Source organism: Canis lupus, chromosome 11 (genome assembly GCF_011100685.1).
Source record: "Canis lupus familiaris isolate Mischka breed German Shepherd chromosome 11, alternate assembly UU_Cfam_GSD_1.0, whole genome shotgun sequence".
Taxonomy (NCBI): Eukaryota; Metazoa; Chordata; class Mammalia; order Carnivora; family Canidae; genus Canis; species Canis lupus.
Genome location: NC_049232.1, coordinates 14736714 through 14761415, shown reverse-complemented (window position 1 = coordinate 14761415; position 24702 = coordinate 14736714). Strand labels below are relative to the sequence as shown.

General features: G+C 38.5%; 1 long non-coding RNA gene across 1 annotated transcript in view; it reads left to right on the top strand.

Annotated features, from left to right (window-relative positions):
* The window catches only part of LOC106559535, a 167768-nt gene that overhangs the window by 96097 nt on the left and 46969 nt on the right, over nt 1-24702 (top strand). The window contains exon 3 of the long non-coding RNA XR_005366612.1: nt 2540-2700. This is a non-coding gene — a long non-coding RNA (uncharacterized LOC106559535). The remainder of the gene's footprint in view (nt 1-2539; nt 2701-24702) is intronic.

Sequence of the window (24702 nt, the reverse complement as noted above, 5' to 3'; positions counted from 1 at the left end):
CCTGAGATTTTTCTCCCTTACCTCTGAAAGCCTAGCCATGAACAGACACCCAGAACACTGGTCTGCAGCTGGGTGGCTTTTGTTTCATGTGTTTCCATTGAAAAGTGAAAGGAGATTTTGTTTCTTGGGAAAGCCTGCCCTTAATTTCATCAACCTCTACTGCTATTAGGTAGATTGGGTAGGACAGGGTAGAGATTACAGTCCCCACTCATCAAGTTATCATTGCTGATACCTAATGCCTATCAGGTCCACCAATGCCATTTTCCTGTGCAAAGGACAGATTATTTGAAGAATCATTCCCGTTTCATCAAGAGACTATCAATTTGTCAGTGGCACGACGGTGTTGGTTGACTGATCACACCACAGAACATTGACAAGGTTGTTTTTTTTTTTTTGTCCTTTAATCCTTTTATCAAAGTTACTTCATAACCAAATATTTTCAAAAGGCCAAGCTGTCTTTTCAAGAATACAAACATTTGTTTTAAAAGGGAAATCTCAAGCTGCGAAGCAAACAGTAAAAGGTAGAATTGAGCCTAGAAATGAACATGACAAGGTGCAATATTCAGTGTGTATATCAGATTTAATTTTGCATAAGAAATGAATTTCTTCAGCTTATTTTTTAATTAGCTTAAGCAAGTGCTTTCAGGAGCCAATAACACAGACTTACGGGAACTGAATTACTGAAAGGGTTCAGAGCCCAGGCTCTAAATCACAGGCCTTGAGCCGATCCCATAATTAACACCAAGCTGAGGCACTGCATCAAATGCTCCAGAAACACCTTTGCCAAAGAGCGGGTGGGGAACGCAGCGATCGTTAAACCCAGGCAGCAGCATCTCAGGGACTGCAGGGCCTCGCCAAACATTGGGAAGTCAGTTACATCAACGTGCTAAGCAGTTAATGTCCTGTCAGGCACATCTGTGTTTACTACCATCAGATAGTCCCAGCTGTTCACGTTGTCTCTGTTTGATGGTCATTCTGGGACCTGCGTGATGTTGAGAAGCATGTTATTAGAGAAGTAAATTCCTTACTGAGAATTGATCAAGGAGGGAGGTAAACTCTGGGATGCCAGAGTTGGTTCATAAAGTTGAGGACACAGACGTGTACTGGCAATTACAGAAGCGAATTTATTTAGGACTCTTAATCAGGGATTTTAGGGGTCTGTTATTGCTTTGGTTTAAATTATGCTTTCGAATCACTCCTGTAGTCAGGTTCTTTTAGGGCACCTCAAATAGATATAAAGCATTTCTTTCCTGTGGGCACTGGAAGCAGGCAGGTGCATTGCTACTATACAGATAAGGAAAAAGAGTCACTGAGATGCCAAGAGCAACCTCTCAAACAGCTTGTTGCTGAGGCCAGGTGCTATGGATTTAAGAGAGGAAAGGTAATGTGTCTCTGCTGAGGGTCTTCTGTTTGCCTCTCCCGGTCCACTCTGCCCTTCACAACCCTGCTCTCTGCTCTGAGAGCCTCTGGGGATTGGGAGCCCTCTGGCTTCCCCCTTGGGCTCAGCCCGTGGAGTTCCAGGGCAGGAAGGACAGCAAAGTAATAAAACTCTCTCCCCCTCTCTGGCCCATTTTCAACTGACCAGGTGGAAAGGTCACAGAGCAGAGGCTCCAGGACTCTTCTTGCAGCTTTCCTGGAGCCTAAGGTGGTGACAGTAGCTCTCTAATTATCCTGGGCACTCTACCATTCCCTGTGATCTCCTTACACCTTGCCCACATCTTTCTTCTTCTTTAAAGCTTCTTTGAACTATCCCAGTTTGAGTGCGGCGTCTTGTTAAGACCCCGGTGGACATGATATCCCTGCAAAAATGAGCTCGCAGGCTCCTTGGTGAACAGCAAGAGACACTGCATAATTGGCCAGAAAACAGGATTATTCTGCAAATGTGTAACACACCCCAACTCATGCAGACCTTGATACTTTACCAGGAAACGAGTTCACAAAGTCCATGTCTTTTTTCTCCTAGCTCCTTCTACTTTCCTAGTGTACACTTTGAAAATGGAAAGCAAAAAAGCTAGAAGTCAGCCTCACTTTGAAGAGTTGAACATAGTCTTTTATAAACGTTTCCCATCAATCCCAAGGACTTTATGACACATCTCCACTCTTGTTCTCCATGCTCTCAGCCTTTTCTCAGATTCCCAAGGATACTTGGTCTGGTAAGTCCTCCAGGCAGGAGAGAAAATCTGCTATGGCCCAAAATGTTCTGGTTCATACAAAAACTATACATCCATTTTCCTGTGGAACTCAGAAATATTCAAGTTTAGACTCTCCTACTGTGGCTGTAACTAGTTGGTCATTCTGGTGCACTTAAGAATTGGTCTAAAGGGTTGACTAAAGCAACTTAGGCTAGATGCAGAAGTTTCACACAAAATGAGAATAAATAACCACATTTATATTCATGCAATTGTATCTGGCAGCTCGTTATCAGGGGATGAGATTTGGTCTCAATCATTAAGCAAAGTGAAATGTAAAGAATAGCATGATGAGGGAAATGTTTAGTGGTGGTGGTGCTTGTCTTCTAAATAAAATTTTCATTGCTCAGGATGAAGGACGTGTGTCTCTCCTGGAGTGACTCAGCAAAGCCAACTGGCGCACAATCCTCAGGAAGTGCCTACTGGGTTAAAAGAAACCTCACAGCTGCTCTGTGCTGCCTTTATTACTGGTTATGGACCACCTTCGTGGAGCGACTCGAGGTCTCCACAGGTACAGCAATTTCTTTTTTGGCAACTTTATTGTCAGACAATCTGCCTTCTGGGTATGTTGTTATCGCTGTAGTCAATTGATGTTCTGACATTGTTCCTGGCAGGCTTGGTTTTCCAGGGCACTGCTTGAGGAAAAACCACGAAAAACCTGGCACTATTTTATACCCTTTTCCTCCCTGTGTATTATATTGCACAAGAATGGAGGTGGGAAAAGTGGACTTTTAAAAAATAATGCAGCACCACTGAATGGAGAAAAAGAGTGACATCCATCTAGAAAACTCTGTCATTGCCAGGCTTTCCCATGAGAAAGAGCTCTGAGGTGTATGGAGTTTTAGCAGAGTTTGAGATAGTTTAGTTCACTGTTCTTTTATCTTAGATAGAAGATTGACCAAGTTTAACTCCTGTCAACACTCCGATGTGCAAAGAAAACATGAATGCTTTATTTTGTCTTAAGCTGATCTGAGCTTCCAACCCTGTCACTATCCACACACACCCACACCTCCATCCCCTGCCTACTCCCCATCCCCCACTTAGTGATTAATAGGAAAAAAAAATGGTAAGTGTCCAATCCTGTTTAAAGTATAAAACATTCAGATAATTTAAACAGCCCAGTTACAGTGTTTAGTCTTTTGACAAAGCACGTTTTTCTCTGAGGTAGTACCCATTTCCTCTTTCTTTCCTTGCAGCATTATCTGGGTACATTGGTTGAACGAGGTGACTTATGAAACTTTCCAGGAGTAGAAAATAGTCAGGGCCCTTCTACCCATGCTTCCTGCCTCTTATCATCCACGTGTTGCTTGCTCTGAAGGAGTTCCCAGCTAAACTCTGTGGCTGGGTCACTTGTGATGTTGATCTACTTCAGTCAGGACCCATTAGCACTCTCTGGTGGTTTTGACCTCATTTGGGTTTGTCCTCTTTCTGTTGAGTTCTGTGAGACATGGCTCTGACTTCCATTTAGCCCCATCTCCTCAGCTGCCCATGCCAGGCATCCATGTTTCCTCACTGAAGTAATTCCTCTAGCCTCTTCTCCAATGAGGCTCTACATATATTCTGTCTGCACCACTTAGGAACCAGGGGCTGCTTGCAAAAGCTGATACCAGGGGTTTCCTCTGCCTGGACCTGGTGCATCACTGGGTTGATGTGATTTATCCTTTATTGGGGTAAGAAAGTCCCCTCTGAAAGTCACAAATGTAGATAAGGGCAAGAAATGATACCCTCAACAGTCCTGTCAATTTACTTAACATGCCTTCTTTTCTCCAAAATGATACCCAAAAAGGAAAACTCAAGATATATATATTTATATTTATATTTATATTTATATTTATATTTATATTTATATTTATATTTATATTTATATTTATATTTATATTTATATTTATATTTATATATAAAACTCCCCTTTGTACCTCTTCCATTTGTCTCCTCACACAAATTTTCTGGTATCAGAAGAAGAGTCTTATTTAAAATGATCACGAATGTCATCTTAACTCCTGCTAAGCTCCAATAATGTCAGAAATATCTTCTTTGGGCAGCCTGGGTAGCTCAGTGGCTTAGCACCACCTTCAGCCCAGGGTGTGATCCTGGAGACCCTGGATCGAGTCCTGCATTGGGCTCCCTGCGTGGAGCCTGCTTCTCCCTCTGCCTGTGTCTCTGCCTCTCTCTCTCTCTCTCTCTCTGTGTGTGTGTGCGTGTGTGTGTGTTTCTCGTGAGTAAATAAATAAAATCTTAAAAAAAAAAAAGAACTATCTTCTTTGTACTCTATGTATTAGATAAAGTGGTGCTGGCTTTTAAAACAACAGCCTCAGATCTTGGTCACATAATATGGTACCAATTTCTTCTCAGTCACCCCACAGTTCAGTATGGACCAGTGTTGGGGACTAAGATACTCTGTTGTATGGACTTACTTCCTTGGGGGCCCTGGGATCTTTCCATGTTCTGGCTCTTTCAACTTCTAAGATATCTGTGTTCCCCTCTGGGTTCTGTGCATTTGGCTGTAGCTGAGGAAAGAGCATGTGCTTGGAGGAGTGTATAGGTTTGGGAGCTAGGCTTAGAAGTGATAAACATCACTCCTTCTTTATTCTTACTATTGTTTAACTGCAGGAGAGATCAGGAAACACCATCTTCCTGGGTGTCCAGCACAATATGAGACAGGTGTGATGAACATATGGCAATGTCTATGTCACAAATTAGTGACACAGTCTATTAACTGAGCCCACCAAGATTGATAGTTGGTATTGTAAGAGTGGGTTAAGGATTAGAACAAGAAGATGAAAGGAATTTTCAGTATCCACTCTCATGCTGTGAGCTTCCATGACTTAAAATGAGTATCTTTTACTTTACGTTCCTTTAAAAAATAACAATAATTAATCTCCTCTGGAATATGAGTGTCTACTTTCAGCTACAGTGAAGGTCTGGTATGTAGGCATGGGGCAAAATATTTTTTAAAAAACTTAAAAATTACCCCATTATAATATACTTTGAATAGCTTTAGTAGCCCTTCCCCAATAGAAATATAAATATGAGAATTAACTAGAGTGTAGACAAGGGTCATTGAGAAAAGATAAACATGCTGGTCTAGAGACCATTTAGTAAAAGAGTTAGATAAATTCTGATCCACACACAGAGCAGGGGTCACAGACATGCAGCTTGTGGAATCACCTAGAACTCTCACTCATGTTAGCCTCATTGGTTCTGCCATTGCCATCCTAAAATTCTTAATTTTTTAACATGGCACCCGTGTTTCCATTTTGCACTGGATTCCACAAACTGTGTAACAAGTCCTGCCCATTTGTGATTATGCCCAGAGGTGATGAGATACATCTAGACTAAGTGTCTCCAAGCTGTATTCTGAGAAGCCCTTTGGATTTAGTGGAAGTTCCTCAGAGACCTCTCCAAGGTGGAGGTGGGGGAGGGGGAATGGTTGGAAATCAAGCAGATGGTCTACCACCCACTTTTATTCATCACATGCATCCGGTGTATGCATGATATTTCATTTGAGGAATGAAATCAGTGCTAAAAATAAGTTGAAAGCCACTGGGATACAAAATTCCTCTCTGCTTTGATAACATAACAGAAAGTCAACTGCCATGAGGTGAAAAAAAGATCTAAAACTCTGTTTCAGGGCATCTGGTTTTATTTCCCACTTCTGTTCCTTTTTAACTTTGGGGACTTACACAAGATACAAATTCTCTGTCAGTTTATTTATCTGTAAGATTGAGATAATAATAAACTGGGTATGATTATTGTCTTAATTCCATAATATGTATGTAAATACTTTAAAAGTAATTAGCTCTTGTATAAGTAAAAGACATTATAATAAACTGTATTTTAAATAGGTTTCTTTATTTTTAAATATATTAATTTTTAAAACTTAAAATGAACACAAAATTGCTACTAACTATAAAAAAGTGAAAAAAAGAAACAATTGTGCCTATTTGATTCTACATTCCTTGGCTATTTACTGATTATGGGCCTTACATGACAGGTCTTATTGGTAGTATTATGTTGTCAATTTAGTAGAAATACTAAAATTAAATGAGCAGAATATTAGTCAAATGTGGTTTCCCAAGGAGTGCTTAAGTAAAGGCATTTAGTACTTAAAACATTGAGAAACATCACTTCTGCTCCTCAATACTCGGCAGTATATGAACAGAATTACAATCCTGGAATCTGGCAGCAGATCTTTTGAAGAATAGATACTTCAGAAAAGATCCTCTCAGCCAGTGCATTCCCAATTCTGGAGCTTCTGGATCCTCTGTGGCCTTCGACTTGGTGACTGAGGAAGACCCATCCCATTGGTCTCTCTTCCTTGGTTTTGATCCTTGAGGTAAACCAACACAGTGAAATGAAAGCCCTACACAAGGGAAAAAAGATTCACTTTCTAGAGCAGAGTTTCCTTTGTTCCTTTCCAATAGATCTCATCCCAGTCTTTCAGCACCTTTCCATTTCAGAAGGCTCTGCCCAAACAGGAGACAGCTTTAAGTCTCTCAGCAGTAGCTTGGGAGAGAAGATGGAGCAACAAAGTAATAGGGAGGAATTTGAAGCCGAAGAAGAAGAAGAAGAAGAAAGAAGAAAGAAGAAAGAAGAAAGAAGAAAAAGAAGAAAGAAGAAAGAAGAAAGAAAAAAGAAAGAAAGAAAGAAGAAGAAATTCCAAAGAGAAAATAAATCCTAAAGGAAACGAGTTTAAAGAATACTCTGCTGGCAAGGAAGAGCCCTTAACCTCTTTTCTTTTCCCACTATCCTTATTGTAGTGACCTTATTGTCTTTGCTTGATGCACACACCAGAGGTCCCCCGGCTGGGGGTGAAAAGAATTGTAAATAGGAGAGACAAAGCCTGAGTTCTCCAGGGAAGTTAGAGGTCATACAACATACATAAATTTCTGACTGATTTTAAAATAGTATTCTTTTCCTGCCTCCCTCTTATGTAACTGCTCAAGGCATGCAAGTGGTAGACTTGGGGTCACATACGACTTCTAAGAAATTGCTTGTTGGCTTAATAGTAAAGGATTGTCAGAGGAGTTTTATTGAGAGGGAAACTAAAGTTAGAACAATGATAATAATATAAATCTAACATTTTTGAGCATGTACTACTATTGCTTATTAGACTAAGAACTATTACATTAAGTATCTTAACCTTCATGAGAATCATTACTTTAGATATTACTATAATAATTAGTATTATTATTTTCCAAATTTTCCAGTGATAAAATAGAAGCTCAGAAAGGTTAAGCGGCTTATCCAAAACTGCACAGCTCATGCATGGAAAGGGTCCATTCTTTTGCCCAAGATTCGTAAGCATCAAAGTCCATACCCTTAACCCTGTCTTTACTGCTATTTTCTGTGCATAAATATCACATGGCTATCGGAACCCTAAAAAGATAAAAAGACCAGTAGATTTGTTAATCTTAACTTTAAATTTATATCTCAAACTACAAAAGAGCAAAAGTACTTTGGCAATTTTCTGGTGAATTTGATCTGTGACTAGAGCCGGAGTACATTAATCAGTCCTACCTGCTGGCTTGATGATTCCTAATTTCTTACTTCCTTTGAACAGTGTCTCAAAGCTGTTAGAGAAGTCATCATTTCTTGTGGGAAGGGGGTCATTTTCTCAATTCTTCATCCTTCAAACTATAAAATGCTCCAGCTACAATCTGTATATGCTGGTCCTGCGGTTCTACCAGAGGTCTTTGTAGCTCACAAGTGTTTTGTTTTGTTTACAATAGAACCCGTTCATACCATCAGGAGAGGGCATGTAGCTCAAGCATCCAATATAACATACACCTTAGTCATACTCTGTTCACATTTTTATCAGCATTTAAAAGTTAGTCTTTCAAAGAGTTCTTAAGAAAATCTACTACTTTTATCTTTTGATGTCCTTGATTCAAATATGAAAAAATAACTATAAACATTTATGATCTTCATGTATGCTAAGCATCTAAAGATAAATGTACTAGCTCTCCACTAGAATCCCTAGCATATAAAGACCATCCGAAGTTCAAGCAAAAATTCCCTACTAGAAAAAAAAAAATCCCTGCTAGACTATAAGGTCTATGAAGGCAGGGAGGACATAGGCCTGGATCACCATCATATGCTCCAGGCTTAGCTCAGGGCACAACACGTGGCAGGCAATCACCAGAGTTTTGAGGATGTAAATACACAGCTACACCTCCTACTCATTCTCTTCATAGCCTCTTTCTCAAATTCTGAGACTGGCATTGTGGGTTCAGGGGGAAGAAATTACTACAGTAACTGATTTTAGTTTACAAAATCTTGTCCCAGGGCTATTCTTATAAATTGAAATTTCAGTTTGATCAAATGATTCCATCAACCAGTCTCATTGATGAGTGATGATAGTCAAAGCGTTGCACCAAGTACACATGGCTCTTACCTGAAGGTAGGTAATAATCTCCTCTATGAAGTTTGGTGTTCTTTTTGGCCTGGACTTTGACCTGCTTCTGACAGCCACCTACCTGCTTGCTAGGCTGCCTGTCTAGGTATTTTGGTTTCATAGAAGAAAGTTTTAGCAAATTTGGGATTGATGAGAGATTACAAAAATAATAATAATAATAATAATAATAATAATAATAATTGGATTTTACATTGTCATACTACTTTGTGTCCATAATTTCTCCTTTTAAGCCTTTTATTTTGGCTTATAAATTCCAAAGTTGATTGAATTTCTTCTACTTCATCATGTGGTACAGAAGCAGAAGCAATCCCATTCCTCCCCTGCCAAGCAGATACTGAGATGTAGGTAGTATACATAACAGGGAAAAGAAAGAAGTCACAGAGGATACTTTTTTTTGTTTTTCCTCACCAGCTCCTTTTAACAGGCCTGTCCTGATTTTCTTTAGGCCCTCGGCTGCTTTCCGCTATATGTGAGTCTAATAGTTCCTTCTTTCCATGGACTCTACATTACACATTTTAATGCCAAATAAGTTTCTGCCATTCTTGTCACTATGGCTTTCTTACTGGGTTTGTGTGCATCCATAAGTGCAATGGCAGCATCTCATTTCTTTGAATAACTTCACAATTTTCGTGTACCTACCATAAAAACAAGCAAATTGACACCCTGCCAGGAGTAGCCAGAGGAGATCTTAGAAGAGACTTCGTAATGACACTGTTACCATATTGCATGCCTGTAAATAATTCATTAAGTCAACCACCCTTTTGTTTTAAGCAAACACAAGCAGATGCCTTTTTAAACTGGATGCAGACAACAGTTTTCAGAAAAACATTATTGTAATATGACACTTAAAAAGAACATGTTTGCTTTATTGATTTTTACAGTGGTAATACACAGTGATTACTTTTGTTATCCATTTTGTCTTACTCATGGGCTTTGTCCTTCGCTCTTATTATTTAATACTTGTGTGAATATGTGTGAAATTTCACTGTTAACAGCAAGAGTGTGGAAAGGTAATGAGTAATTCATAATCAATCAAGTAAACCCAGGCAATCTTCCTGGTCAACATTATCTGCCAGTCTGTGATGTTAGCACCACAAGCAGAATTCTACTGACAGAGTGTATGTTACCAGATTATTAAAGGAAATGCAACCATTTCCAAACAGGAAGCATATCTGGCATAGTTAAAGGGTTCTCGAATCTTTTAGATCAACCAATATATATGTAAAAGTCAGAGTTAGGGACCAAAAATCATGTTTATATTTTCTAAAAGTTAAGATTTGTCTGTGCTGACAGTACAATTTGCTTCTTGAATTCATGTATTTATTTATTAATATCTGTGTTGTTCCAGGAAATACTTTGATTCACTCCTTGAAATGATTGTTTTTAGAGCCTGTGTCCAATAAACTGACTCATATTGGTTATTATAGGAGTTCATAATCTCAGCTGTACATTAGAATTACATGTGTGAGCTTTTATATAATACCTATGCCCTGTTCTTAGTCATTTTTACTTGATTGGTCTGAATGGGCCCTGGGCAATAGATTCTGTAAAAGTTTGTCAGATATTTCTTATGTGCAACCGTCCTGAGAACTGACTCAGATAATCTCTCGATTACCTAGATAATCTCATTTATTTGGGGATAGTCATCCTAACTGGGAAATTCTGAAAGTAACTGAACCTAGTTACTAGCAGACAGTGGATCATAATTGTTATCATCATAAAGATACATACAAAATTATAGGATGATCGAACTAGAAGCAAAATTGGAGTGCTGCCTTCTCCGTGGTATAAATGAATAGAAATCCCAGAAGGTCCCAAAAGATTGCAATGCTAATTAGAATTAAGTCCAAATTAGAATCCAGATATCTTAGAATTCTGGTCCAGTTATTATTCTATTATACATAGAATTTGCATTGGCTAAAATGGAGATAAATCTAAAGCCATTTGGTCTAATATAGAGAGGTCAAGAGATGTACAGACGAGGAAGGAATCAAGGAACTTTGGGGAAACAATACCTCAAGACTGGAGGAGAACAGAGAAAAGACACAGGAGGTTAAAGAGTTAAGGGTGAGCTACCAAAGTGGATGGTGACCAATAACACTAGGACAGCAGGAACCGAAGACAAGAGTCCAGACTAAAAGAACTTTAGAGTCTAGGCACATCACAGAGGAACAGGCACAAGCTTACAGCAACAATAGTGGGAGCTAAGGTTGCTTCTTAGAATCTGTGAATGACATGCTTCCTATAAACACTGAGATTAGATTTAGAATGTAGATCGGCTTGGGCCATAGGCAAAGACAAGATGGTCAATCTGGCTTGAGTCAGGCAAAGATGGGTGTGGGAAGCTGTTGTTGAGAGTCAACACTGCTCAGGATGGGCTCCAATACCAAATATAATCCTTGGAGACCTTTGTAGGGGAAACCCTAACCAGATGTTCTGATTATCACCATTATGAATAGATTGGAATATTAGTACGGGGTTTATTGGTTCTTTCAATGCTCTCATGGAGATTAAAATGAGTGCCAGATGGCTTTCCTGACCTAGATAGCTAAGAAAACATTGCCCATTGGCTCTTTTCTGTTATTACCTAAAAGAAAAAATAGGAAAAATAAAATTTTGAAAGGATCTGCTATTATTGTCATGCCAAATGCTGATATGGTATCTGCTTCATTAAGATTATAGATTTTTATCATTCTATGAATTATGTACATTGCACATACATATAACTTTTTTGATATTAACCTAATAAAGCTACTTTATCTCCTTTTCTTTGTAATACCTTAGAGTGTACATTTGACTTCCTGAAAAACACAGAAGTCTTAGAAATGAAATATTGTGGGTGAATGGATAAAGATGAAATAGCAGCATAGCTGAATTTTTTTAAAAAGTGGATGGAGTAAACATAACCTCTTTCTATTTGTTTTATTTTTAAAAAATCATTCTATATTTAAGAGGAATCATTTGTATCATGTACACAGAATTTCCAATTGTGTGTTTGTGTAGTAATGGGTTTCCAGAGAAGAAAATTTTTGATAGCATCATAAGAACTCTTGACATAAAACTTCATAAGTTAGATGGAAACTTTATACTCACTCCTTTCTACCCACCCCACCCTGCTACTTAGAATCACACCTAATTAGTTGTTTCTAATTCCTTTGAAGAACTAATTTGATAATATAATCCTCATTCTTGTGTAGTCTTATGGACGTTAATGCTTCAAGTGTTCAGGTGGCCATTTGAAATGGTCTTTCTACAGTAGAAAATTTTGTTTGAGTACATTTGGTTATTTAGAGAAATATATAAGAATTCCATAATTCATTTTAGCCCTGGGCATTAGTAAAATTCTAATCTTGATAGAGTTTGAAATTGTGTCATTTATGTGAGATCTATGATACACTACATTTTTTTTTTTCCTTGAGAGTAAGAAGAACAAGCGCTGAAATCTCTTTCAGAGAGATTTAAAGCATTAATAACCCTAGGCTATTTTAAGTCACAGTCAATCTTTATGGAAAAAGTACAGAGATTATACAGCAATGCTTTTATTTTTTTTCTCCTAGATTTGCAAACTGATATTTCACGTATAAGTTATTAGAAGAAAACAATGCGTTCACCCTTCAAGAGTATGCCTAAGGTCATTACTTCCTTTTCTTTATTCTTTCCATCTGTGCTCAAATGTTCAATGAAACACACACACACACACCCCAAAACAAAACAAAACAAAACAAAACAAAAACACTCTACTGAGCTTATCAAGTGCAAGCAGGGCCTGAAATTTAAACTTACTTTGTGATCAGAGAAGTACACAGTCTTCCCCATGAAGAAAATGGGCCATTAGTTGTGTGGGAAGAGACTGAGAATGCCTGTAGATGGAGTGAGATTCTAAAGGCATACATAGGAAAGTTCACAGCAGCGTTATTAATAACAGTCAAAAATTGGAAACAGCTTTCAAGTCCATAAGCAGGAGAATTAATAAATTGTAGTGTAATCATAACAAAATATCCCTCTATGATAAAAAAAGAGCAAAGTGCTAATATTCCCAACAATATCCTGATTGGAAGAAGCTTTACACAAAAGCATATATTGTGTGATTTCATTTACATGATTTTCTAGGGAAAACAAATCTATGGTGGGAACAAAGATAAGAGCAATGGTTGTTTCTGGAACGCTGAAGGCAAGTATTGTCTGAGCAGGTGTATTAGGAAACTTTCTGCAATAATGGTGATGTTTGAGGTCTTGCTAGGAGTTGTAACACAGATGCATGCATTTTTCAAAACTTAGAATGCACATTTAAGCTGTGTTGTTTTCATTGTCAATTTTACATCAAAAGAATAAAACTGTAAACAAACATTGAACTCTAGCTAATGACATGCGATGAAATATTTAAGGGAAAGTGCACTGATGTCTACAACGCACTTTGAAATGCATCAGAAGTTAAGATGGATAGATTGATATCTAGAGGGATGGATAGGCACATGGATATATGATAAAGCAAGTAAAGTATTAATGGTAGACTCTAGGTAATAGGTATATGGATGTTCTTTGTAATCTTCTCTGAACTCTGCTGCATGTTGAAATTTTTCGTAATAAAATGCTGCAAACATGGAGAGAAGAATTGGTCTTGAGAAAAAAATTGCTGTAAATCTATAGGTGATTTTTCTCAAGAAATTTTAGCCTGTTGACATGCTGTTTCATATATTGAAATACATGGAGATGTCACAAAATACAGAGCTGGAGTATCAACATAGGCTGAGGGTGATTGAATTTAGGACCTTATGCATGTCTGAATTGTGAACCCTACTAAGGTAAAACACTACGATGTTTTTCCTATGTAATGCAAGCATATTCTAGGCTTTCTACCTAAAGTACACTCCATTAACCGATGCTAATGTTTTCCTAAATTAGAAACCAAAGAGAAATGAAAACATTTTTAGTTCATGAAATCTCCTACTACATACAAAGAAGTCTTTTGGTTTTTTTTTTTTTTTTTTTTTTTTTTTTTTTTTTTTTTTTTTTAGGAAAGATTGGTGTTTGGCTTCCTGGAAAGAAAAAAAAAAAAAAAAAAAGACTGTCTCTTCACCCTCTCCTAGAAAAGAACCATCTAAACAAGTTACAGGTTCTCTCTATTGTTAAAAAAAAATCTGGTAAAGGGACTTTTCAACAATAAGTAAAAAAATACACTGATTTATCTGGAGCCTGGTTTGTCTCAACATGATTCCTTCAAACACCTCATTACTAAGTTGCTATTTAGTTTCCTAAAGGTTGTTGCCATCTGCAATTTTCATAGCTTTTAGAAAATGAAGGATAGTCCATATGTGGGCTGTGGCATGATTGATAGTAGAGTCACATTTTTGCAGTTTGTGATGAGAATGACAACTTTCTCAAGACACTGTTCATGGTAAGCCAAATTCAACATATCCTTCCCAATGTTGCTTTTGACCTACATTTATCTGTTGCTGAATGAAGGATCTTTCCATACTGTCTTACAAAATGTCAGATCTTTATGTAGTGTCTCCAACCTTTAAATTTCCCTGGCTATTTTATTGCTCTGACCCTGACCTGCAAGGTCAAGGACAGAACTGTATAAGCAGCAACTGGAATCTGTGCCCTCAGTTTGTACTGGTTTATTACTGACAGAATGTAAACAATATGTAGTTTGCTTTGCCATAATTTCTCAAGTTGCTCCTAATAACATTTAGTTACACATCTATTAACAGCTAAGAAATTTGATGCAGATTTACTGATGATAATTATTATATATATGCCATTTCATCTTTGACTATCCATTATGGTTCAGGCATTTTGATGGTTACCTAATCTACCATCTTTTTCTTTCCTTCGCCGTATGTGTACCTTAAAAAGAATTGATTTTTCATCCCCTTTGCCCCAGATTTTCTATGCCAGAGAGATAGGGTTCCTTGGACCAAGAAAAAAGTTTCATCAAGCAGGAGATACAGCCACTAATGTGTTATTTATGTGATATGATTTTTTTTTGATGAGAAGACAGTTGGGATGCCAAAGATGGATAGTCTCAACATATGCTCCATTTAATCTCTTTGATTATTAAAAGCCAGGCTGTAAAAAAAAAAAAAAAATAAGCCTTTTTTTAGTAGCAAGAGTAGGAACTTCTATACAAATTAGCTGAAATAGTATTCAATCTCTACAAATAGCTTGTAATATATCCAAGAAGAAAATAATTTCCTTTCATCTGTCATTAAAAGCCACGAACCTTGAGTATATAAATGAATCGCATGTGCTCCTTTATCTTTATTCTGTCCTTTGCTCTTTTATCTTTGCTTATAAATAGAAGTTTTTACATGAGAAAAAGCTGCATGATTATTTTGATTTATTTAGTACCAAGTTTATGTCTATGCATGCCATTTTCATGTGCATTCACACAAATCTTTGATTCAATTAGCCATCTGGAATAAAGAGCCTTTCTTTTCTGCAATATCTGGTATATTGGGGACTTCAGTTTTATCTAATTTTATCACTGTAATCTGATTTTCCTCTGTTTATATAATATATATTTTTTATTTCATACCCCCATAAGTTTTAAAACTAGAAGAGACCCTTGAAATTCCTACTACAAAACTCTTCTGATCATAAAGAATGAGATTCAGATCTATGAAGTGACACTTAGAACTTATATATCCTGACTTCTATCTAGTCCAATTCCCTTTTGCAGAGCTATATGTGATTTTAAACTATTCTTATTCATCAACTGCTGACTTTAATCCACAGGTTAGGCAGCAATTTTCTGTGGAGAAAAAGTTGAGTTAGATATGCTAGGATTTTAAAGAACTTCCTTAGAGTTTATGTCTCTCTTGGAGTCCAAGAATGTAACTTGAAAGCTCAACTTTTAAAAGTAATTCAAAAGGCACTGTATAATAACACCTCCCTCCTTCTCTCTCTCTCTTTCTTATATTCATTCTCTCTATTTTTCTTCCCCTTCCTCTTTCTCTCCTCACCTCTCCCCACAGTACTATACTAGACATTAAATATACAAAGATGGATGAAGCATAGACCCTGCTTTGAGGAGTTTATGCTCCTTAAGGAAGTAAGTACACAGAGAAATAAATACATGTGATGTGTGAACTCAGGAAAGAGAAGACTTAGAAGAATAACCTGGAAATGCTTCCTGAATGAGGCACACCTGAGCTGAATCTCCAAGGATGAAGAGGCATTAGTGTGTAAAGACAGAAGGTAGATCTTGGTAGATGAGTATCATTTGCAATAGACAAATGCTAGGCCAATAAATTTTCTTTTTATATCCAGTCTGATAGTCCTTAAAGGATTGCTACATTTGCTATCACAAATATATTCACCTTTTTCTTCTCATCAAATATATGTAAGAAGCAGTTGATACTAAGGAACTGGAGGGGGAGGGGCACCAAATGGAGGCTATGCAGAGATTGCTGAACATGAAGTCAGTAAAACCCACTATCAGCTTCACTCCTCTCTACGTTTCTGATCTTGAAAATACCATTTAATTCCTCTCAACTAATTTAGTCTGTTCAAACTCTAATTGACAGAATAAGATCTTTGTACCATATAATGATGAATATCAGATGAGAAATAAGAAAGTAATATAGAAAATATATAGCATCATACAGATAAGCTATTCTTATCTACATGTAATCTACATTTAATTTACATGTGATGTACATGTAAAATTATACAACATAACATATAAGCTGTTATCTATGTAATCTACATGTGATGTACATGTAAAGTATATAACATCCTTCAGGTAAGCTATTATTTATATGTGATGACATCTACATATAATGTACATGTAATCTACAGGTGACATGTAAAACATATAGCATTATACAGATAAGCTGTTGTTATCTACACATAATGTATCAGCTTTGTATGTGTGCCAGTAGTGCTACTGTTCATCTGTACACCTGGGAGATGGAGAAAATTGGTGCCATATCTCAAACTGATAAGCACATGTCCATTCAGTATATAGGATTTATACTTTTCCTTTACATTTCTCATCACATTGGTAATACCTAATGTTTGCCTTTTCTGTTAGGTCTGAAATTGTCCTATTTCCTTCCATCTTCCTGTACCTAGTAAATTTCCCAAGAATATTCTGAAAGGCAGAAATCATCCTAACCCTCACTATATATTTCCTGTGAGAGTAAAGAATAGAATTTGTAAACCTGTGTTTATATAACCAACTGATAAACTTTTCACTAGCTCCATAGGCTTAATGTTTTAATTTAGTGTACACAAAACAGTATTTGTTGGAAAGGTGAATTTTCATGGGTGTTTTCAATTGGTATTTTTGGCCACCTGTGATCCTTTCTGAACATTCCTAGAAGTACTCTTAGCCACATTCCATTTCTTCTGTAAATATTTGCTAGATTTGTAGATATGTAGAACATAGAGTTAGAGCATTGAATTATACAGATAAATAGGAAGTATTTAATAGGAGCCTCCTATCCTGTATAAAATGATCTGACCATACATCCGTAAGTGTAAAATGAAGAATTTGGGCCTAAACAGCACAGTAGTTTAAAGGGAGGAGAAATGGGATGGTCAGAGGATAATTTCATAAAGAATTATAATAATATCTAACTTTTATTGAATGCATGCTGTCAGGCATTATTCTAGGCTTTTTAGATGTATTGATTCATTTAATGCTTGCAACAACACTTGAATTAGGTACCATTATATTCTCATTTTAAATACAAGCAAATTATGGCTGAGTGAGGTTAAATAACTTGTTAATACAGCTGAGTCTGAACCAACACAGTTTTACTCTAGCACCTCCATTTGTGGTTACTGTACTGTGCCTTCTCCAATATAGCCTTCCGGGGTGAGTCAGGTGTAACTGCTCAAATGAAGGGTAGAGGAAGAGTGAGCAAGAGCAAAGTCATGGAAGTGAGATCAGAACAGCCCAGATGGAATGGAGGCTTCCTGCTGAAGAACAGTGGAAGTCTCAACTAGAAAATTCAGATGAACTCAGAGCAGGAAGTCTTGAGTGATAAGCTGAATAAATAGACCATGTTGTTGAGGCAGTAATGAACGCTTATTAAGTTTTCAGTATAGGTTGAAAACATTAATATTTTGGTAGGCAGAGGTTTGCAATAGGATCCATACCTTCTAGGCCTTTGAGTCAGCCTTCAGTTGTCCAGAAAGAAGACTGTACCCATCTCTGAAAACTCTTCTATTGGCCACCTCACCAGCATCTACTGTCATCATCCTAAGAGCTCCTGCTTTCCATTTGGGCCTCCTGAAGTCCCAGGCTAAGCCAATCTGTGACTTTAAACCTTTTAATAAGAGCGGCAATCAAATTTGCATTAAACTTAGGACTTTACCTGAAGGTCTTTAGAAACAACAGAGTTGAGCATGGCTAGGAGCTAGCCTGAGAATGAATCCAGAGCCTAAGACAGAGTACAATGACAAAAATAATAAATGGAGCTAGCACCCTCATGATATCATTGGCTTCTGAATCCCACGTGTCTGAAGCCCACCCAACTTCTGGACTTTTCAGATATGTGAACCACTATATTTTGGTTTTTGAACCAGTTAGAGGAGGTCTTATATTATTTGCAATAAAATCACCACCCTAAGTAATACATTGCCCAATGCTAAGGATAGTCCCTTGATTTTAGGACATAGAAAAGCTCTGCCTAAGCTGGTGACATAGCTCCTAATATTGTCTCCCTTTTTTATGACCCCCTCTTCATGACCTCTTCACCAAGATAAATCCCAGTAATTTTTCATAGCTCAGCTCCACAGCCCCAAGTCCCAAGTCAGTACCTCCTTTTCCAGGACTGCTAAAGTCCCCGTCAAGCTGTGGATGACCAAGGGATGGCTGTATATCATACCCAGGGCTTTTGCATCAAAGTACCCAGTGGAGGCCTCATCCTGTTCAAAATGACAAATTAAAACGAATCCCAGAGCTTTATTCTCTAAGAACATAAGACATGTTTTCTTTCTGAACGTTTCATTGCACTGTCTTCAGAATCAAGCTCTCTAAAGAATGTTATTATACCTTGAGCTTCTTGACACATTTCCTAATAATTTGAAGCTTCTGACATTTATACAATAAAAGATCGTGCTTCTGGAAAAAAAATCAATGAATCTTTTTGGCAATCGTCCTAAATCTGTAGAGATTAAATTCACTTCCCAGACATTGCTATTCCGTATCAAACCCAGAGTCACGCAGTATAATTAAGATAGTTGTAGAACCGTATATTTCATGCCCTAGCTGTCTGCTTTAAACTATCTTGGGAAGTTCAGAAATAATAAGGAAGCTACGTCTTAACCAGAGTAATTACATTTGCTAAGCAGAATGAGATGAGCGAGAGCTCTGTAAAGAAATAAAATAAATCCACCAGAAAACCAAGAATTGCTCCATTCGTTCTGATATATAAGCCTTGCTGATAAAAAAAAAAAAAAAAAAAAAAAAAAAGGAAAAGAAAAAAGGCTCACCTCCAGTTACAACTCCCAAGAGGATGGCAGCTATTAAGCCCTATTGGTTGGTACTTACCAGATAGAGCCTGAACAATTCATACAGAAAAATTAACCATAACATTCCTGTTTATTATTACTTGAGCTGAGAGGTGGTGACATTTAACAGTTCTGCACTGCTGCTATCCATCAGCAGGCTGGAGATGTTCTCAGCATGGGAACAGGACTCCTTGGAAACCATGCTCATCAAAGCAACCAGCTGTCAGAATTCCTCAAATTAAACTGTTATTACAGTAGTATTCATTAGTCAGTTACTTGCTATTAAGATATTTCTATATTGGCACCATTGACGGTGGCTGTTGCTTTTTAATATGCAAGTTATGTATAAACATGATTCAGTAGTTCGTGTCAGGATGGCAGACTCTAGTAGAGCTTGGTGTCCTAGGTTAAAGGCTGCAGCAAAGGGCTCCTGCCTTATCCATGCACATGTGAATTTCTCTGGGAAGTTGGCTGTTTGTTCTGGTGGTTGAAGTGGGGAGAGGGGCAGTAATAATATATTTCAACACTAGTATTTGCCCAGCAAAGTGATAGGTCAACATCAGAAATTATAACTCTTAAAGCTGTTACTGAGCCCCTGATGACAGTGGTTTATGCTTCCCCAGCTTGATGGCTTGGATTTCCTTTCTGTCTCTGCTCCGTGGCACATGTCTAACTTCTGCTTGAAATCTACAACCAAACAAAGGATGTCAAGTGGGGCTCACGGAGAAGTAAGAAGGAAAATCAGTACACAAGCTCTGATAGAAAAAATAGGATGAGTTGGGTTCTTATTAACTTAGATACCGTCCTTGGCATTTAGAAATGTTCTTAGGCCTTGTTTTTAGTTCCAGGGCAAATTTAATCTAAATCATTTTATTTCAACTAAAAAGAGAAATGTGTAGTAAATACTCATTAAAGGGATTGATACATAACTTATATGCATGGCACCAACTCATTCACACATAGAAACCACAGACACTCTAGTTTCCCCTCCCTTCCCATGAATCTGCACATGGCATGTAGAATACTAGTCTGTTCAGTTGAAATGGAGAGTATTTAGTCCAAATTGTTTATTTTATAGATGAAGGAAGCAAGATTCAATGAATTAGGTGACTAGTGTCAGCTTCAATATTATTTTTCTCTTCTATTTTCTGAAACACCTTGAAGTTCCCCATTCTGCCCTGAAGATAAGCCATTTCCTGGTCCTTATATGCATGATGAGGCCAACAGACAATATATTAAAAATCTCTGCCTGTGCTGTGAGGAAGTGTGGGATTAGTCATTTTCTGTGAACAGGAATGTGACACCCCCAGGGCTCAACAGTGGGGTAGGGTTTGATTTGGTGTGTGGGAACTAGTATAAACTGTTAACATCATAATAATAGATGGTGAAAGCATTCAATTTTTAAGAATTTCGTGTGCCATTAACATCATGCTAATAGCTTTAAATGGGCTATGGTAGGACTAGTTACACCACGGAAATTCAGTAATGCTACAAACTATGTCATGGTGCCTGTTGTTTCTTCTGGACATTTTTTTTTTTTTTTTTTATTTCCCATTTATCAGCATACAACTGGTTTGCTGCTGACTCTCTTGCTACATCCAGACACAGGGGGATATGTTCTGTGGATGAACATTGCCACAATATAAATTCATTCTGTAAACAGTTACTGGGTACCTCCCATTTTTCAGGCACTTTGGCCACCTCCTACCTTTGTACCAAATAAGAACCAAAATTCAAGCTACTATCTTGAATAGCTACTGTTCAAGCTACTGTACTGCCTGTATCTCAGTGCAGGCCTGCATCTCCCTGGAAGAAGGAGCACATGTTTTTAAATACCTCAAAGGGACTCCTAGAGCTGTGGGTCTTTGGGACAGGGTCTGCAGCCCTTTGTCAAGAGGGGTACTTTTTCTTGTGTTCTTAGAGGGAAATAGGGACCAACAGTTGTACCCTGCATTTGCTGAAGACACAGCAGTGAACAAATCACAGTTGTGGTTGTAGAGCTCACCTTCAAGAAAGGGAACAAAATGAATATGATGATTTAAGACGTGGCCACACCAGGGATCACAACTGCCAAGGAGATGGAAGACGGAGAAGGGTTGGAGGGGGGCTGTTGGGCGTCAGGAGGTCAAGCCAGACTTCTGTGGTCTGGGGCAAGAGCTCTACAAACAGACAGAGTAGAACAAATGGCCAAAGTGGTGAGTGTACGTGCATTAGTCAAGAACAGAAGACACCCAGTGTGACTGGAGCAGAGTCAGAAGCACATAGAAGGCTACAAGCTGGGAACACAGAGGTAAGCAGGAGCCTTTGTTATCCATGGAACAGGATTTGGATTTTGTTCTACCTATAGTGAGAAGCTACTAGAATGTTTTCAGCAGGGAAGTGATTTGCATTTTTAAAAGATCACTCAGGCTTTGGTATGGAAATGAGATTGTAAGGAAACGGAAGTGCACACAAGAGACCAGTTACAAGACTGGATGCCTGGATGCTGTTCTCCTACACCTGAGTGCACGCTCCCCGAGATGGGACTTCCTCTTTTGTGTTTTAATTTTTGCTTACTTCAGAATCTTGCTTTTGAAGCCCTCCTATTCAATCACCAAGCACCAGCTCGAGGACCCAATTTTTACCTCCGTAAGTGTTTGGGCTTTCCTTGAATTTTTGTCTAAATTACTGCTTATTAAAAACTTATGGTGTGTTTACTGAAAGAATTCAAAAGATAATTTAAGGAGCACAGGACAATAAAAACAGAGCACCACAGCAAAGGAAAAATATGCCTGTGAGAGGCCAAAATTGATTTTGGTTGGAGACCTCACAGTGGCATCATTATGAAATAATAACCCTGGTAGGGTTGAGGGTATAAATCAGTGATTCTCAATCCTGGAGGCATGTTGGTGTTACCTGAAGGACTTTTAAAATTGCCTACGCCCAGGTCCAACCCCAAGAGTTTGAAATTTCATTGGCGTGTTTTAAAAGCTGCCAGGTAATTCTAATGGATCACCATGAGTGAATCTGACACTTCTAAATGCCTGGGCACTTAGTCAGAAGGAAACAAAAAATGACAAAGGACTCTATATGGAGCAGTTGCAGCAATACCTACTCAGCCTCAAGCCTGGAATGACAAACAGCAGCACTATTTTTTCCCCATGAAGGATGGACAGTTCGTTTGGCCATGAAGAGCCCAATAATACAAGAGTACTGCTCCAGTTGAGAGGATGAGCTGAATCCAAGTGTAGTTCACTCCAAAAAAAGAGGTGCAAGTCATCTCAAATACTAGATTTCTGGAAGTGACTGTATGCTAACTAAGAGACTGCCTCCACTTCCCTTTAACCCAGTTCAAAATTCAAATCTCAAGTGGAATAATGTGAGCACCCTCTCCTGTATTGCTAGCTGCCATTCAGATACTCCGATCTTAGAAGGAAACACACACCAGAATCAATGTCAAAAGATCTCTCTGTCCTTTCTCAACTGCCTGGCCTCAGTATCTTCACCTTCCAAAATATATGTATTAATTAGGGAATGATGCCCCACAAAAAGTAGGGGAATCTCACGAAAGGGGAAGGCAATGATGGGCACTGCTTCCCTTCTACCTGTCAAGCATCATGAGTGGAACTTTGCCCAAATGATCTCACTTATCATCAGAATGACCCATCATCACCATCATCTCCATTTCACAGATGTTGGAATTAGGGTTCTAGGGCTAAACGATTCTTTTTTTCAAGGACCCGTATCTAGAAGACAGCCTAGACAGGATCAGTCTCCAGAGCCATGTTCTGTTCCTTGGGCTATGCTTCTTCCTCAGAGTAAGGTGGGGCCACAGAGCTGGAGAAACGGAAAACTAGAAAACAGCTATTGGAGTCTCTGGAAAATTAAGGGGTTGAAGAGAGATAAGTGCCAGAAAATTTTTTTTTCTTTACCCTCCTTTGGAGCAGAGGTACTATATCAGGTCTTCTGGGTAGGAATTTCATATGGCATGTGGGGGCCCCAGGCTAAGACTGCTTTCATGGAACAAACCAGCAGTGACACAGGTGACAGGGTAAGCAGAAGGAAGAAAGACTGGGCATAGCACCACCTGAGTGATTAGCACAGAGCACCCAGCATCCGTGAATCACCTTGTGATGTAGATTCGCTCCTTGACCTTCCTCTACAACTTCCGGAGCACCTCTGAAATACAGCATTGCAGAGACCAGTTCTCAGATGGCATTTTGTTCACCTCTCCCTTGTCAAACCATCACACTCAGGAAAAGCTCCCATCTTTTATATAAGAGCCTGCTTGCCCTGTGATGTACCAGAACAGGGCTTTGGAGTGTTTTGGTTTGGTCTGGGTTTGGTGTTGGTTTTAGCTTGCAAAGAGATTTTGAGAGTGCTCCAGGGTGAACCTGTCCTTTTCCCATGAAGTAAACATTTGATGAAATGGACCAAGGAAGGGAAGCTGGTAATTTCTACCTGCTGTAACACGTGTAGCTGGTTTATTCTGAGATACTTGGACAGCCTGCTTCTAATTACACAGCAGTTTCATACAAAACTCTATTTTTTGTGGTGAAGTGCCATTGTCATTGCTCAAAGGAAGAAATGGCTTCCCTTCAGCTAATGAAAAACTTGACTTGAGCGACTGACTCCAATTAGTAAGTATTCTCGGGCCAAACTAATAGAAATACAATCGTGCCCAGAAGAATCCTTCCATAAAGGTTTATGAATGCTTTCCAGGCTGTTTCTTTTTCATTTTTAGAACTCTCACCATGACTTTCTTGAAGGCTCTATCAAATTACTTTTCTAAGTCTCTGTGAAATCCAAGTCGTTATGAAGTCAGTCTATTTATACGTGGCTGGTGAATAGCTGTGTTTTGCCCATCCAGCCTGGGGAAAAGGGTCTTTTTCTTTGTCTAATTTTGAGTCCCAAAGAACCAAACAAAGATAAAGTTGAAGACAAAGCAGTCGCTCTTTGCCGAAGACTGGGATGGGTATCAGAGGCAGCCAAGCTGGTTATCTGTTAGGGAGGCTATTTGAATCCTGCCGCCTCATTGGTTTCCCGTTGTAAAGGTTGCTTTGGCCTTTCTGCACACTTGGAGAAAATCTTATTTATTGCATTGTCACATCTGTGAAATAGAGCTCTTTGATGACAACACTGCTGTGAGATAGAAGGTAACCTTTGCTTTACTATCAGGCAGCCAGGGAAGTGCAGTCATATCTCAGGGCTGTGAGTGATGTCATTGAAAGACGAGGCTGTTAAAAGAGAAACCAAACACAAAACAGTGGACTCCCACTGCATTCTCGCCAATAGGAAGACATTCCATTCGGGAACAAATGTCATGGCTGGGTTGGATTACTCCTGGAAGTCACAATGCCATGCTGGAACGAGAGGTGTTGATAGCTGCCAGGAAACCAAACCGCGATAGAAAAGCAAGTATGTCATGGAGTAGTTGTGTTTCCTCTCCGTCTGTTCTGTTGCCCTAAGCAAGAGAACTTGAATCCCTGTAAATAAAACATTGAGGCCAGAGGACAAAATGAAGAAGGGGTGAGGTTGGAGACTAGTTTAATTTTCCAAACTGGTTACCCTTCTAAACCACAGGCCCTGGCTCAGACTTGGAGTTGGTAGTTGGCTTACTCTTATCCTATAGTGGAGGCAGTTCAT